At 44.7% G+C, this 13,700-nt stretch overlaps 1 pseudogene; it reads right to left on the bottom strand.

The window, feature by feature from the left end:
- Window positions 1–284: 284 nt before the first annotated feature.
- LOC135300840 (splicing factor Cactin-like) lies at window positions 285–3,494 on the bottom strand (annotated as a pseudogene).
- Between the last annotated feature and the right edge of the window lie 10,206 nt (window positions 3,495–13,700).

Consider the following 13,700-nt stretch of genomic DNA (forward strand, 5'->3'; position numbering starts at 1 on the left):
AGACAAATGTTAATTTTGCTTTTTATCCTCTCTGCCTGGGCACTGAAGTTAATTTCTGCTGCTCTATAAAGCCTTGTTTGAAATTAGCCAGTAAGTCCTAAAGCTGTTGGAGGTGAGAGGGACTCCGTGTGTGTGTGTGTGTGCCCATCCACATGTGTAGATGTGTGATATAAGTTGCTTAAGCTTCACTTCCTTACAGAAAAAAAAATAACCTGAGAAAATCAGACTAAAAATTATTTTAATTGAATAGCTGTAGAAACAGACATTGGATCAATTAAGCAGTGTATTGTTTTAATCGGAGCTGTCTTATCTCTCTAGGAAAATAACTACATATCAGAATTCAGGCAAATGACTTTTAACAAAACTTATTATAATTTATATTAAACAATACTAAAATTTGAAATTAATGAACTTTGACAGAAAAAATAATAAACTTAACTTCAACATAAGTTAACTGATAAAAATCTAATTAGTAGTTTCACCTAAAAGTAATAAAAGTTTTGTTGCTAAGATCATGTCAAGTTAACATATTGAAGCTTAAGAGCTATAAATATTTCAACTTATTTTGATACTATTAATACAAAAGATACTGAGAATTTGAACAATACAGGCTTAAAATAAAAACAAAATTATTTTCCTGAAGGAATTACAAGGAGGGTGTGGTGAAGTCATAATTTTGTGATGTAGATATGTGCATAGATAAGACCTTAAATTTTTAATTATTATAGTAAAAGCTAGCAGCATTGCAACTGTGTAATGGTGTATACAAACAGCTTTGAATTCCTCCAAAACTGTAAAAAACTGTAAAAATTACTTCCTCCCCCCACAGGGTCTAAAACAGCCAAAACAGTCAATGACTAAAACAGCCCTTATTTTATTTATACCAAAGCCTCAGGGTCTTTCATGATAAATGCAAGAACAGGGTCCTTCATGATAAATGCAAGGCCTCGGGCACATGCCCTGAGGTCTTGGGGCCCTGCACAGAACAGTGTCTGTGCCATGAGATGATATCCCCTTCCCACCCCTGACAGGTGTCCGAGGGCACTGAGCAGCCCCTCACCGGTGGTACTGGTAACACTTGAAGGGGAACCAGAGCTGGAAGATGCCATTGGCAAACTGGCAGCGGAAGCCATGGTGGTGGGAATACTCCCATCCCTATTGACAGTCTTGAAGGCTATGTGCTCATAGGGTGGCCCAGCATAGAAGCGCAGTCCTTATTGTCTTGGCAGGCCTCCAGGAAGTACTTGGGCATTGAGCGCTTGTCAATGAGGTCGGCGTAGAAGATGTTCAACTTATAGCCCTGCACGGTCTTGGGTGGGGGGTTGTCGATGTCATAGTGGGTCTGGTTGTACTTGTTCCACTGGAAGCCTGTGTGCACATGGTTGAAGAAGCGGGGCTTGCATGGCCGGTGCTTGTCAGCCCACAGATAGGCCTTGTCTGTGAGCGGCATCTCCATGCTGAACTGTGCCTCGTCCGCACCCATGGCCTCCTTAGCTTTATGGAAGAAGATGTTGTTGGTACTCTCAGAAGTATCACCTGTTACCTGGAGCTGCTGGAGCAGGAGCAGCAGCTGGTGCTGTCCTCCTCGGCCTCCACCACATGGGCATTGAAGGGCAGCTCGTTGGGGCTCAGCAGTCAGGGACTGTACTTGCCTGCATCATAGTCATCCAGGCACTGCTGGATCAGATCCTCCTCCATCAGCACAGCCTCCCCCTCTGCCTGTCCCTTTGCCTCTGTGTCCTGCTCTGGGTCTGAGGATGGCCTTGGCTGTACCTCAAGGCTCTCCTCAGGATCCAGCCTCTTGCTGGGGGAAGCTGGCTTCTGCTTGATGATGGGGAAGAGTGGTTCACACTCCACACGCTGCTCTTGCTTCAGCTTGCAGAGCTTCTGACACAGCACATCCTGTAACCTGGCCCGAGCCATGTAAGCCTTCAGCTGCTGCAGAAGGCTCTCCCAGTACCCAATGTCCAGGTTGGGCCCTCCTGCCTGGATCTTGCTCTCGATGCTGTGGTACAGAGCTTGCAGCTGGTTGTATGTCTTCCGCTTGAATATGGACTGCACATCTGACCGAGGTATTGACACCATCATGACGTTCCCCTGGTCCTCCTTTCCTAGAGGTCTCCAGCTTGCAGAGCTTGGCTATCTCATCCTCTGTGATGGTAATGTCCCTCCAGAAGTCCGTGTTCTTCACTTGCTCCAGCTCTGTGTACACCTGGATGTCCTTCACCAGGTCCTCCATGTCAGAGGGAGTCAAGTTGTTTAGGAAGGTGTAGGGCTCATGCATCTTCACAGCCAGGTCATTGTCCTCTACACTGATGTACTTGGCCAGAAGATCAATGGGTTTCGCCCTCCCATTCCAAATCCGGATCTCAGACCTCATCTTGGCCTGCTGCAAGTGGAAGTTGTCCTCCTGCTCTTCCCAGGCTTTGAAGTGCTCTGCCTCTTTCTCCTGCTGCAGCATCTCCAGCTCCTGCTCCCACATGGCTTTCTCCTTCTCCTGCTCCAGGTGCATCTGCTTCACCTGCTGCAGCTCCAGGCGATTGTCCTCCTGGATTTACTTGATCCTCTCCTTCAGGTCCTTCTCATCCAGATGGCTGATCCCTTTCTTTTCCAGTGCCTTGCTCCAGATAAATGTGCCAAGCAGATTATTGTTCCTAAAAGGTTTGTCAGTGTTGGTGTAGCCTGTGTACTCCTCATCCCAGCCCATCTTCTCCTGTTTCTTTATCTCCTTGGCCTCCTTCTTGGCCAGCCTCTGTGCTTACTTCTCCTTGAGCATCTCCAGGGCCTTCAGAAGAGCTGCTTGTTTCTTCTCCTCTTCCCTCAGGCTCAGCTGCTGCCCCAGCTCCTCCCAGGGACATTATGGGGCAGGGGAGCTGATGGAAGACACAGAGGACTTGGATCCATCCCTCCTGTGGTGCCACTCCCAGCCCTGTGCTGCCCTGTCCTACCCGTGCTCCAGGCTGGAGCCAGAGGAGCAGCCCCAGGACCATGAGCACTGTTTCCTCTGGTCCTGGTGCTGGTCCTGGCTGTGGTGTCTTTTCTTTTTCCATTTCTGTCTGTCATTGCCAGAGTCTGAGCCAGAGCTTGGCTCCCAGTGCTGACTCCAGCTCTTGCTGTGGTGCTGCCGCCTGCAGCTCCTGCGCCTCAAGCCCTGATCCCGTTCCTGGTCCTATTCCTTATCCAGGTTCCTCTCCTGCTCTGAGTGGTTGCCTCGGGCTGGACTGCACAGCCTGGAGCCCATTGGCAGCAGCAGCTCCACCCCAGGGCCTTGCTGCTTGGGTGCTGCTCTGCCAGCTGGTTCTTGTCTGTGCTTGTTTCGTGCTGTCTCACAGCTGGTCATAGCTGTAGTGTTTTGCCACTTTGTTGTCTTGGTTTGAAAAGACAGGTATTTGCTAAGGAAAGTAGGAACCTCTCTTGAAATGGAAAATATAAATCCTTTCCTTCTGAATTAATATAATTTTGAAATTAAGGGGCTCTCAGGCAAAAATATGGGAGTAGGAATAATAGGTTTTTTAGAAAAAAATTAAAATACAGTAATACAAAACAACACTGACAGAGTCAGACTGTGACCTGACACCATGTGGGTCAGGGTGTTGGTAGCAGTCTCATTAAATAGTGGCTGCAGTGGAGTGATGGCTTCTGGAGTGATAGATGTGGTTCTGTTGAAGCAGTGATCCTGTGGAAGGGTGTAGTTTTCCTCTGAAGATCCAGTGATGTTGTAGGTGGGTGTGGTCTTCTCGGAATGCAGTGGAGAAGACAGCTGCTCCTCTGGGAATCCAGTGGGAAAAGGCTGGCTGTGGGGTTCCAAGTCTCAGATTATATCTAGGTAGGAATGCTTGGCTCCTCCTTCTGGGCAGAGCATCTTCCAATGGGATGATGTAATTTTATCAGTAACACTCAATGGCCCATTAACAGAGGATATTTCCTGTAGGGCCCCAAGAGGGAAGCTTGGTTCGGGAAGAGGTAAAGAAAAATTGTCCCACCTGGTTATGGCAGATGGCCCAATTAACAGAAGATAACTGCCTGACTTCTAACAGATGCCAATAGAATGCACACCCCAAGCCACATCCTGCATTTGCAACCTAAGACATTTGTAAATTCAGTTTCTGAGTTTTGTCTCATTGCAGGCTGTGGCTCACAGCACACCTGACTGCAATACCAAGGTATTCATCCAGTTACGTTTGGGTGGGGTTTTTTTACTATGTATTGTCCAAATTTACAGACCTTTCTCCAATCTGTCATGGACTGAGAACTGCCAGAACCATTACTGCAAACTCTACTTTAAATGCCCAAACTTACTATCGTATGGAGTAAAATTGTTTGTAAGCAAATGTGGGGTTTTGCCAACAGACTCATAGAACTGGGGTAATTTCAGCAAACTTCTTTCCTTTCATGTATGACAATAGATGATTTTTTATAAATGAGTCAAATATGGTTTTCATCTTTTAAATTACTTATACTTTAATAGTTACTAGCTGGCTAACTTTTTTTTCTCCAAGAGGGATATCAGAGTTACTCTTTTTCTGGTAATGTGGAGCTGATGGGATTGTGGCTTAATTCCCTGCCTTAGCCATGAAGGATGATCCCAGGGTGCAAAGCTCTGGCATGGGTAAAATTAATTCCACACTGGGGATAGTCTGCAAGGCATATGCTCCCAAGTTGGTTAAATGTCTCAAATAACATCTCCCTTGCTATTTGATTGGGGGAAACAGCCTTGGCTCCCTTTGCAGGGGCTCTGATGATGTGCGTCAGTGGGGAAATTTGAGGAGGCAAATGACCACAGTTCATCAGCAGCTCTTCTTTTACATCATATTTCTGATCAGTGGGTATGCTTCTCCTGATGAGTTGCAAATGTGTACTTAATATTATATTAGCTATTAAATCCCAAAGTCAACAGTTTCCCTGGTAAGTTCAGAACATTTAAAACATTACTCTGTATTTTAAAAAAGGAATATTTTTTTTTCAGTGTAAAATAAGCCTTATTAAAATATTTACAGATATTTTTATGATGCTGTATTGTTTTCCAAAAGCAGTGATCAGCTGTGATGGATATGTTTGTCTGTTGTCATTCTCCACCCCCTGTAGCCTCCAATTCCTCTCCAAGAGAAGAAGGTGTTTTTCCTTTTCCAGGATCTGGAGAAGGCCCAGACTTTTAATGCTCTAAGTGTGCATTGGAGCCTGGGGGCTTAAAGCAAATGTGAAGGATTTGGGATATTTTGGTCTCCTTGCAGTGGGGTGAAGGGAATTGTCATGTGAATATCCCATCTTCTGCCTGTGGAACACCAAGAGGAGAGACCCCTTGGTTCTTCCTGTAGCTGCCAGCCTGCTTAAACTCCTCAGCAGGAGAGAATGTGCATCTCTTTTTGTGTGCCACCTTCTCATCTTCTCTGTCACAGTGTAAGAGATTTGGAATAATAACTGTGCCCAGCCTATTGACTGTTGGGTTTGTAACATCTAGATTTGGACTTTTCATGAAGCTCACCAGGCTTAATTCTTGAGTCCAGATAATGGATTGGTGTCCCCAAGGTAGTGACATGATCTTGCTGTGGAAATGACAGTGCCCTTACAGTAGGGAATGACGGGCCTGATCCCACTTGAACAGGGAGAAGCTTCCCTGTTGACCTCACTGTGGGGTGAATTACAGTCCTGTCCTAGGTTACAATATAAAGATGTATTCCATTCCCATCCTCAAGAGCTGTTGAAACCAGGAGGGGCATCGTTTCTTCCTTATCTTCTGTTAATGGGCTCATCAATGCCTTGCCACATGACTCAGAGGTAACTCCCTCCCGGAGCCATTTCTGTTTAATTGGTAAGGAAGGACCCATGGTGTGACTCAGAATGATATCAGCCCATTGTGAGATGCTCTGGGCGGGGGGCTAACCATCTCCACCTGGATATAATCTGGGGTTTAGGACAGAACAAGTAGCCCTTACCCACTGGTTTCCAGAGAAAAGCTACATCTTTTCTATGGGATCAGTACTTCAACAAGACCATTTCATCTGGACCGCTACGACCACCCTATCTGGCAGGGTTTCAGGTTGTATTATGACTGTGTCGGTGGTTTTTGCTTTTGTATTATAGCATGTGTTTTGGTTTTTTCCCTTTTCCTAATAAATTGTATTTCTGACTTGGAGTCTCTTACTGGTTTTGCTTTCAAACCAGAACAGTAAAGCAATTTACTCCCAAGTAAATGTCAGCTCCTCTGAAGCAGGAGTCAGCTGTTTTTGTGTTGCAGGAAGGATTATTTATAAGCAAATGGTGTTTACCCCAGTTCCAGGCTGGCAGTAAGTTCTTCTATCCCTACAGGAATAGAGTGTGTACTCACCAAATAAGTGTTGTGAGCAAGTGTAAAGATGACTAGTTGTCAAATGGATCTTTGCTGCCTAAGAGGAAGGTAAATGGTGAGCAGGAGAAAAATGGATATGTATTTATGCCTTGGGAATGTGCAAGCATTCAGTGAGCAGTTGTGCTGTTCTGAGCACACCAGGGCACTGCCCTGTGCTGTTTGATCTGATCATGGTGTGCAGCCTAAGTGGTGGGTTCTGACCCCCCCAGCAGATGTTTAGAGGTCTGCCATAAACGTTATTGGGACCTTGGGTGCTTTTAGGGGAGTAGAAATGAGGATGGTCCTGATGGTGCTGTTAAACCTCAGCTGGTATGTCCCAAGTAGTGAGTCATGACTTCTGATAGGTTCTGAAAGGTTTCAAAGAAGTGCCAGGTTGTTTGGGCTCAGGTACAGCACTGCCTGCAGCGAGTCTGTAGTGTTTCTGCTCCAATGTGGTGTCACTGACCTCTTGGTTTGTTTTTTTTTGTGGTTTTTTTTTGTTTTTTTTTTTTTTGTTTTTTAATAACGTAAAAGGGATATTTGTGGAGCTTTGAGCTTCTTTCTGACTTAGGTTATTTGTTGATTTTGGAAGCTGTAAACAATAAGCACAGGGGTAAGAATCAGTATCTGGAACAGTATTTGTGTGGAGGGAGAAAGATTCAGTGGCACAGAGCTGGCTGAAGAAGTTGATACTTTTTCCATGTGGCTGCTCTAGGCCATGTGATTCAGGCCTCTAGAATCACCAGGTCTGTAGTAGTTGATTTTTTTCCCTGGGTAAAAGGGATGAGAACAGGCTTTAATTACTGGCTGAAAATGTTTATACTGGCATGAGAACATCTACATGCATTTAATGGTAGGAGCTCAACACCTCTGGGGTTGGGAGAAGGTCAGCTTTGCATTTGGTGTTTGCAGCTGTTTTTTCTCTCTGCCACCCTAGGCTGCTTCCCATGAGGGTTGTGTAAAAGCTGCTGAGCCAGAGGTGGGTTGCCATGTCTGAAAGACTGAGAAGTGATGGTCATCCCTGCCTGTTTGTTTGACATCACAGGCAGGAGTAGATCCTTGTGGTGTTTTTTGTTTTTTCAGAATCTGACCTCATGAGAAATTAAGACTCAGTGGAAAGATCATTTAGCTAGATAAAGTGGGAAGTTGCAAACCATATCAAGGAGTGTAAGAACATAAAAATGCTTCCCAGGACACTTGTGCATTTGGGAGAAAGAAAAAAAACCTTCTCCTCTTGAGGCAGAATTAATCAGTCAGTTAATTCCTAAGAATTTGGTAATGTGATATAGTAATTACATCTGTCAAGTGGTACAGTAATGCTGTATCTTAAGGTCTTTAAATTAAAATATGATTTTTATGAAACTGTTACTAATGGATTAGTTTAACTACTGACCCATTAGACTTTCTAATAAATACTCATTAATAGTTCTATAAATCAGTTAGTGGTGAAAACTAAGCAACACACCAGAAAGTATGTTATTTCTAAACCTAGTAGTACAGGTTGAAAGGAAAAGTTATTCTATTGCTGTCTGCAATTATCTTGCACTGGAGTTACTCCTCATCACAAATAACATAACTCCTGACTTGTTAATGTCAGACAGTAGATTTAGGTCTATAGTATCTCTGTGAGTGGTATATTTATAGTAAAGGGTGTAGAGTGGCAAATACTGTTGTGTAATGAGTGGCATGAAGGTGCAGCTCATAACTCAGCCTTCATTAGAGTGAGGGAGAGCTGCTATCTGAGCAATGAGTGATGCTTTGTCTCATTGCTGGCATGCTTGTAATGCATTTTGGAAGTTACAGGCTGGCAGACTGAGACTTGCCTGCAGTCAGATGATAAATACCATACAACCTCTGAGGTCTGAGTGGAGCCTTCTTTCATTTATGCATTTTAATTTACCTCTCTGAGAGCCTCACAAAATAGGTCTGAGTAAAAGGAACAATGAGAGTAGGTGAGTACAAACAAGAATGCACTTGCAGTGTTTGCAGGCATGATAGTTTCTGCCATGTAAAGCAGCACTGAGCCTGCTCTTCCTCGTGGCAAGGATTTTTGGAGTAGTTTTCAGCCCATCCTACAAATGCTGTAGGTTGGGGATTCCTCAGTGAGTCCTTATTCACCTTTCCCATTGCATGTGCGCTGCTGCTGCACTGTTAGGGATATGATAGAAGTTCATGCCTATGAAATACGGATATATGTATCAAACATGTTATTAAGGGGGGACCAAGGTTTAATCCTAGAATGACAAAACTGCAGCTGGCTGACAAGGAAAACTCTGCTGCACAGGAGATGGTCGTTCACAGTGGCATGTACCCGAGGACGCCCAGTGATGATGGCCCATGAAGATACACATCTGAGATAACCAGGGCCATCAACACTCTCCACCTGAATACAGGATTCTGGGAATCAGAGGAGGAACATCAATCTCTTCCTGGACGAGGTTTTGTGCAGCTTTGAGTGAAGAAAGAAATCAACATGAATATCATGAACTTTGAAAAGAGACAAAGGGACTCTGCTGCGGGCAAGAAAAAGAGTACAAGAACTGTCCCTGCGGAGCAGCAAGTGTGGAGGGGGATTTGGTGCAATAGAGGCCGAATCTGCCTTCACCCAGCCTGTATCCTGGGGTCTGCATTCTCATTTTTTTGATTGGTGGCTGTCGGGTCTGTAATATGGTCGCGAATAAATTTTTATTTATTTATTTTTATTACTATTGGGTTAATTTTTATTTTTATATATTACAGTCTTGGTTACCTAGCCCGACATGATCTGATATCAGATTCCAGGGTCTCCTCTCTAGGTCTGGGCGGTGCCCCGCTGAGTTCAACGGCTGGACAGGATTGGGAAAAGCCCAACGGAACCAATCAGATAACATTAACTATTAGCCAAAAACCACAGTCGAAAGGTTAAAAATTGGCCCTGAGCTCTCAGGAAAACGGAGTAAAATTCTCTGAAGCTGGCAAATCTTTTCACTCATAAAACTATGTGCACGAAGATTCCACATGGGAAAAGGACTGTAAGTATCGTGTGGTTGAGTGGGGTGTGATCGAATGTGTGTGTGAGACGTGATATTATCATGAAGCGAGTGGGGACCCCAAGATCGCAGTTTCACTCTTCTGCAAGAAAAGTGGTTGGTCATGGGAGAAGGGGGTGAAAAACTTGTTAAAAGCACACACACACACATACCAATCCAAAATCCTGGGGAGTGGGGGAGGAAAGTGGGGGGATGTTTTTCGATCATGGGCTGGATCAGAGAGGGGACGAAGGTCCATCGATGACCAGGAACAATGAAACCTCACTGGATCCAGGGAAAAGGTAAGAGAGCTCTTTTTGTTGATGGAAAGTCTACACATCGGATCACTGTACAACTAGTAGGTCAGCAAAAGTTTTTTTTTAAACTGAGAATCAAGGATTGTACCCGTCAAAGGAAAACAGGTCGATTTGGGAGCCTATCTACCCAAAAAGGAAAAAGGGTAAGCTAGATTAAGAAACATGGGACTGAAAAAGAGTAGACTACAAGGGAAAACCCAGGGGAAACCAGAAAAGGTAGAAAAATATTGTACTCCTGATATACCAAGAAACAGTCCTCTGGGGGGTGGATGTTGGAACATTGGGAGGATTGCCCCATGAGAAGGGGGAGGTCTTAGGAGAGAATGATATATTATTGTGTGGAGAAATGGGCTCATGTGGAGGTCAAAAAATACTTATTTTGGCCTATGTTTGGGACTTTTGAGAAGGAAACCTGTCGGGCATTGGAGAAAGAGGGGTCAACAAATGAGGAAAGGGAGTATGCAAGGCTATGGGAATGCGCCAGTACCGGGTTATTTCCTGTAAAAACCTATAAACAATCTAAGAACCTCACAAAAACCTGCGAACCCTTGGAAAACCTCCCTCCCCCATACCCAAATAGCCAGGTGGAGGGTCTCCTCCCCAAACCCGTGAATCCCTCGCATCAACATCCCTCGTGGTGCCGCAGGTGCCGCCATCCGAAGCAACGCCTCTACAGGGGCAAACTTCGCTGATACCACCCACCCACAAACAAACCCTTCCCCTTCCCCCTCCTATGCAACTGGAGGGGAACACATCACACGCACACACATCCGTGGAGTCCCCGCCCTCCAGCCGAACAAGGCGCAAGACTCGGAAGGCTAATGCGCATGATAGCGAGGACGAGGAAGGACAGCAGTCTCTTTCCCCTCAGAGAAGTTCCGACTGCTCCAGGAGTCATTGGATATGTGAACGTGCCAATAAACTCGGGGGATGTGTGTGCATTCAAAAAGGAAATGGGGAAAATAATGGATGATCTGTTGGGGGTGGCGGAGAGGTTGGATGAGTTTTTGGGGAACAGTATCTATTCATATGATGATATTAGTGCCATTAAGAGGTCTTTGTTTAATGCGGAAGAATGAGATATGATGAGGGTGGTGGCAATAAAGGATTGGGAACATCGAAACCCACAAGGGGAGGGTGGGGGTGGCCAATTGGCCCAGTCAAATGCCATCATGGAATGCACAAGCAGAAGAAGACTGACAAAAGATGATAGATCTTAGAAATATGGTGATTCAAGGTATCTGGGAGGCAGTACCAAAGGGGCAGAATCTGGATAAAGCACTGGGGGAATGCCAAGGGAGGGATGAAGCTCCTACCACGTGGCTGGAGAGGTTAAGAAAGATTCTCCAGGTGTACTGGGAAATGGACCCAGATTCCCCAGTGGGAGCCATTTTATTAAAAACACAATTTGTGGCTAAATCCTGGGAGGACATAAGGAGGAAATTGGAGAAGCTGGAAAATGGGGAGGAAAGAACGTTACAGGAATTGTTGCAGAAGGCTCAAAAAGTCTATATGAGGAGGGAGGATGAAAAGCAGAAGGTGCAGGCAAAGGTCCTAGTGGCAGCGGTAAGTGAAGCACAAAAACAGGAATGGGACAGAAACACCGGGAAAACAGGTCAGGCACAAAAAGCCTCGGGGAAACCCACATATCCACCAAGGAGGCCTGCGCCCCAACAGAGGCAGGCACCAGAGTGCTGTTACTGCAAGCAAAGAGGTCACTTTAAGAGGGAATGTAAAAAGAGAATGAAGGACGAGAAAATTTCTCAAGAAGAATAGAGCTGTCAGGAGCTTTTTAACATAGGGTCTGTAACACCAAAGGAGCCCTTGATAAAATTAAAAATAGGACACCACAAGCAGGAACGAGTGTTTTTGGTAGATTCAGGGGCTGAAAGGAGCACTGTTCAACACCTACCATGGGGGTGCTCAAAAAGCAAGGATTCCATGATGGTAATCAGGGCAAAGGGGGAACCTTTCAAGGTACCAGTAATTAAAGACATGGAAATTGAGTCTGAAAATAAATTGTGTTTGGGGAATATACTGTTGGTAGAAGAAGCAGATTATAATTTGCTGGGGAGGGATTTAATGGTGAATTTGGGTATTAGTCTAATTGCACAAGACTCTCAACTTACGGTAAGGTTGTATAAACTCACTGCTGAGGATGAGGGAAAAATAAACCCTAAAGTGTGGCACACAAAGCGGGAGGTGAGGAAGTTGGAAATGGAACCTATACACGTAGAAATTGAGAAATCAGAAGACCCTATTAGGGTCAAACAATATCCAATACCCATGGAAGGAAGGTGGGGGTTAAAACCAATATTTGAGGATCTAACCTAAAAAAGGTACCTTGGAGCCGTGTATGTCTAGACATAATACTCCCATTCTTGCTGTCTGTAAACCGGACAGGAGTTATCGCTTGGTGCAGGATCTAAGAGCTGTAAACCAGTGAACAAAAACCTTATTTCCCACCGTCTCAAATCCCTACACACTTCTCAATAATGTGTCACTGAATGATACCTGGTGTAGCATAATAGACCTGAAAGATGCCTTTTGGACTTGTCGTCTAGCAAAGGAGAGTCGGGACTATTTTGCATTTCAGTGGGAGGATCCAAAAACAAACTGTAAACAACAACTTAGGTGGACCTCCCTACCTCAAGAGTTTGTGGATTTGCCGAACCTGTTCGGTCAGGCTCTCGAATAATTATTGAGTTTGTCCTGATGGAGGGAACAAAACTGTTACAATATGTGGATGACTTATTAATAGCAGGTCCTGATGAAGATGGGGTAAGAGCAAACACTATAGCTCTCCAAAACTTTTTAGGGGATAAAGGCTTAAAGGTTTCAAAATCTAAGCTGCAATTCACAGAGCCCAAGGTGAAATATTTAGGACACTGGTTGGTGAAAGGTAAGAAAAAGCTAGACCCTGACAGGGTGGTGGGGATCATTGCATTACCTCCCCTCAGTCAAAAAGGGAGGTAAGACAAGTACTTGGGCTTGTGGGGTTCTGTAGACAATGGATCGAGTGGTGCAGTGTGAAAGTAAAATTTTTATGTGAAAATCTAACCATGGACAAACCTAAATTGACTGAACCGGATGAAGAAAAATTCAGAGAATTAAAGGAGGCACTTACAGTAGCTCCAGTGCTGAGCCTGCCAGACACAGAGAGACCCTTTCAGCTGTTTGTGGACCTAAGTAATCATACTGCTTATGGGTTACTAACATAGGATTGGGCAGGATCAAAGAAACCTGTGGGTTATGTATCTAAGCTCTTGGACCCTGTCAGTTGGGCATGGCCCACGTACAAGCTATTGTGGCCACGGCTGTGTTAGTAGAAGAAGCCAAAAAGATAACTTTTGGGGCACCTTTGGTAGTGTATACTCCTCATAATGTGAGGAGCATTTTACAGCAAAAGGCTGAAACATGGCTCACTGATGCATGACTTCTTAAATACAAAGCTATCTTAATACACTCTCACGACCTGCAGCTCAGAATCCAGCTCAGATTCTATGTGGGAAACTTTGGGGGAACCCACTCATGATTGCGCCGAAATTGTACAATTACAAACCAAGATAAGACCTGACTTAGAAGAGGAAGAATTAAAAGGAGGGAAAAAATTGTTCGTAGATGGATTTGCAAGGGTTATTGAGGGAAAAAGGAAATCAGGATATGCAATAATAAATGGGATAACTAGGGAGACAGTGGAATTGGTATCTCTAAATGTGGAGTGGTCAGCACAGGCCTGTGAATTGTATGCAATACTAAGGGCTTTATGGAGACTAAAGGGTCAAAAGGGGACTATCTTCACAGACTCAAAGTATGCCTACGGGGTGGTTCATGCTTTTGGTAAGATTTGGGAAGGTCTAATTAACACAAAAGGAAGGGGGCTGATGGATAGAGAATTAATAAAATATATTCTAGAGGCTATCCGAGAGCCAGAGGCAATTGCTGTAGTCCGTGTAAAAGGACACCAAACGGGACCACAACTCCAAACCAGGGGAAACAATTTGGCAGATCAGGAGGCTAAAAATGCAGCACTCCTGCAGGTAAGCACTC

Source organism: Passer domesticus, chromosome 5 (assembly GCF_036417665.1).
Source record: "Passer domesticus isolate bPasDom1 chromosome 5, bPasDom1.hap1, whole genome shotgun sequence".
Lineage (NCBI taxonomy): Eukaryota > Metazoa > Chordata > Aves > Passeriformes > Passeridae > Passer > Passer domesticus.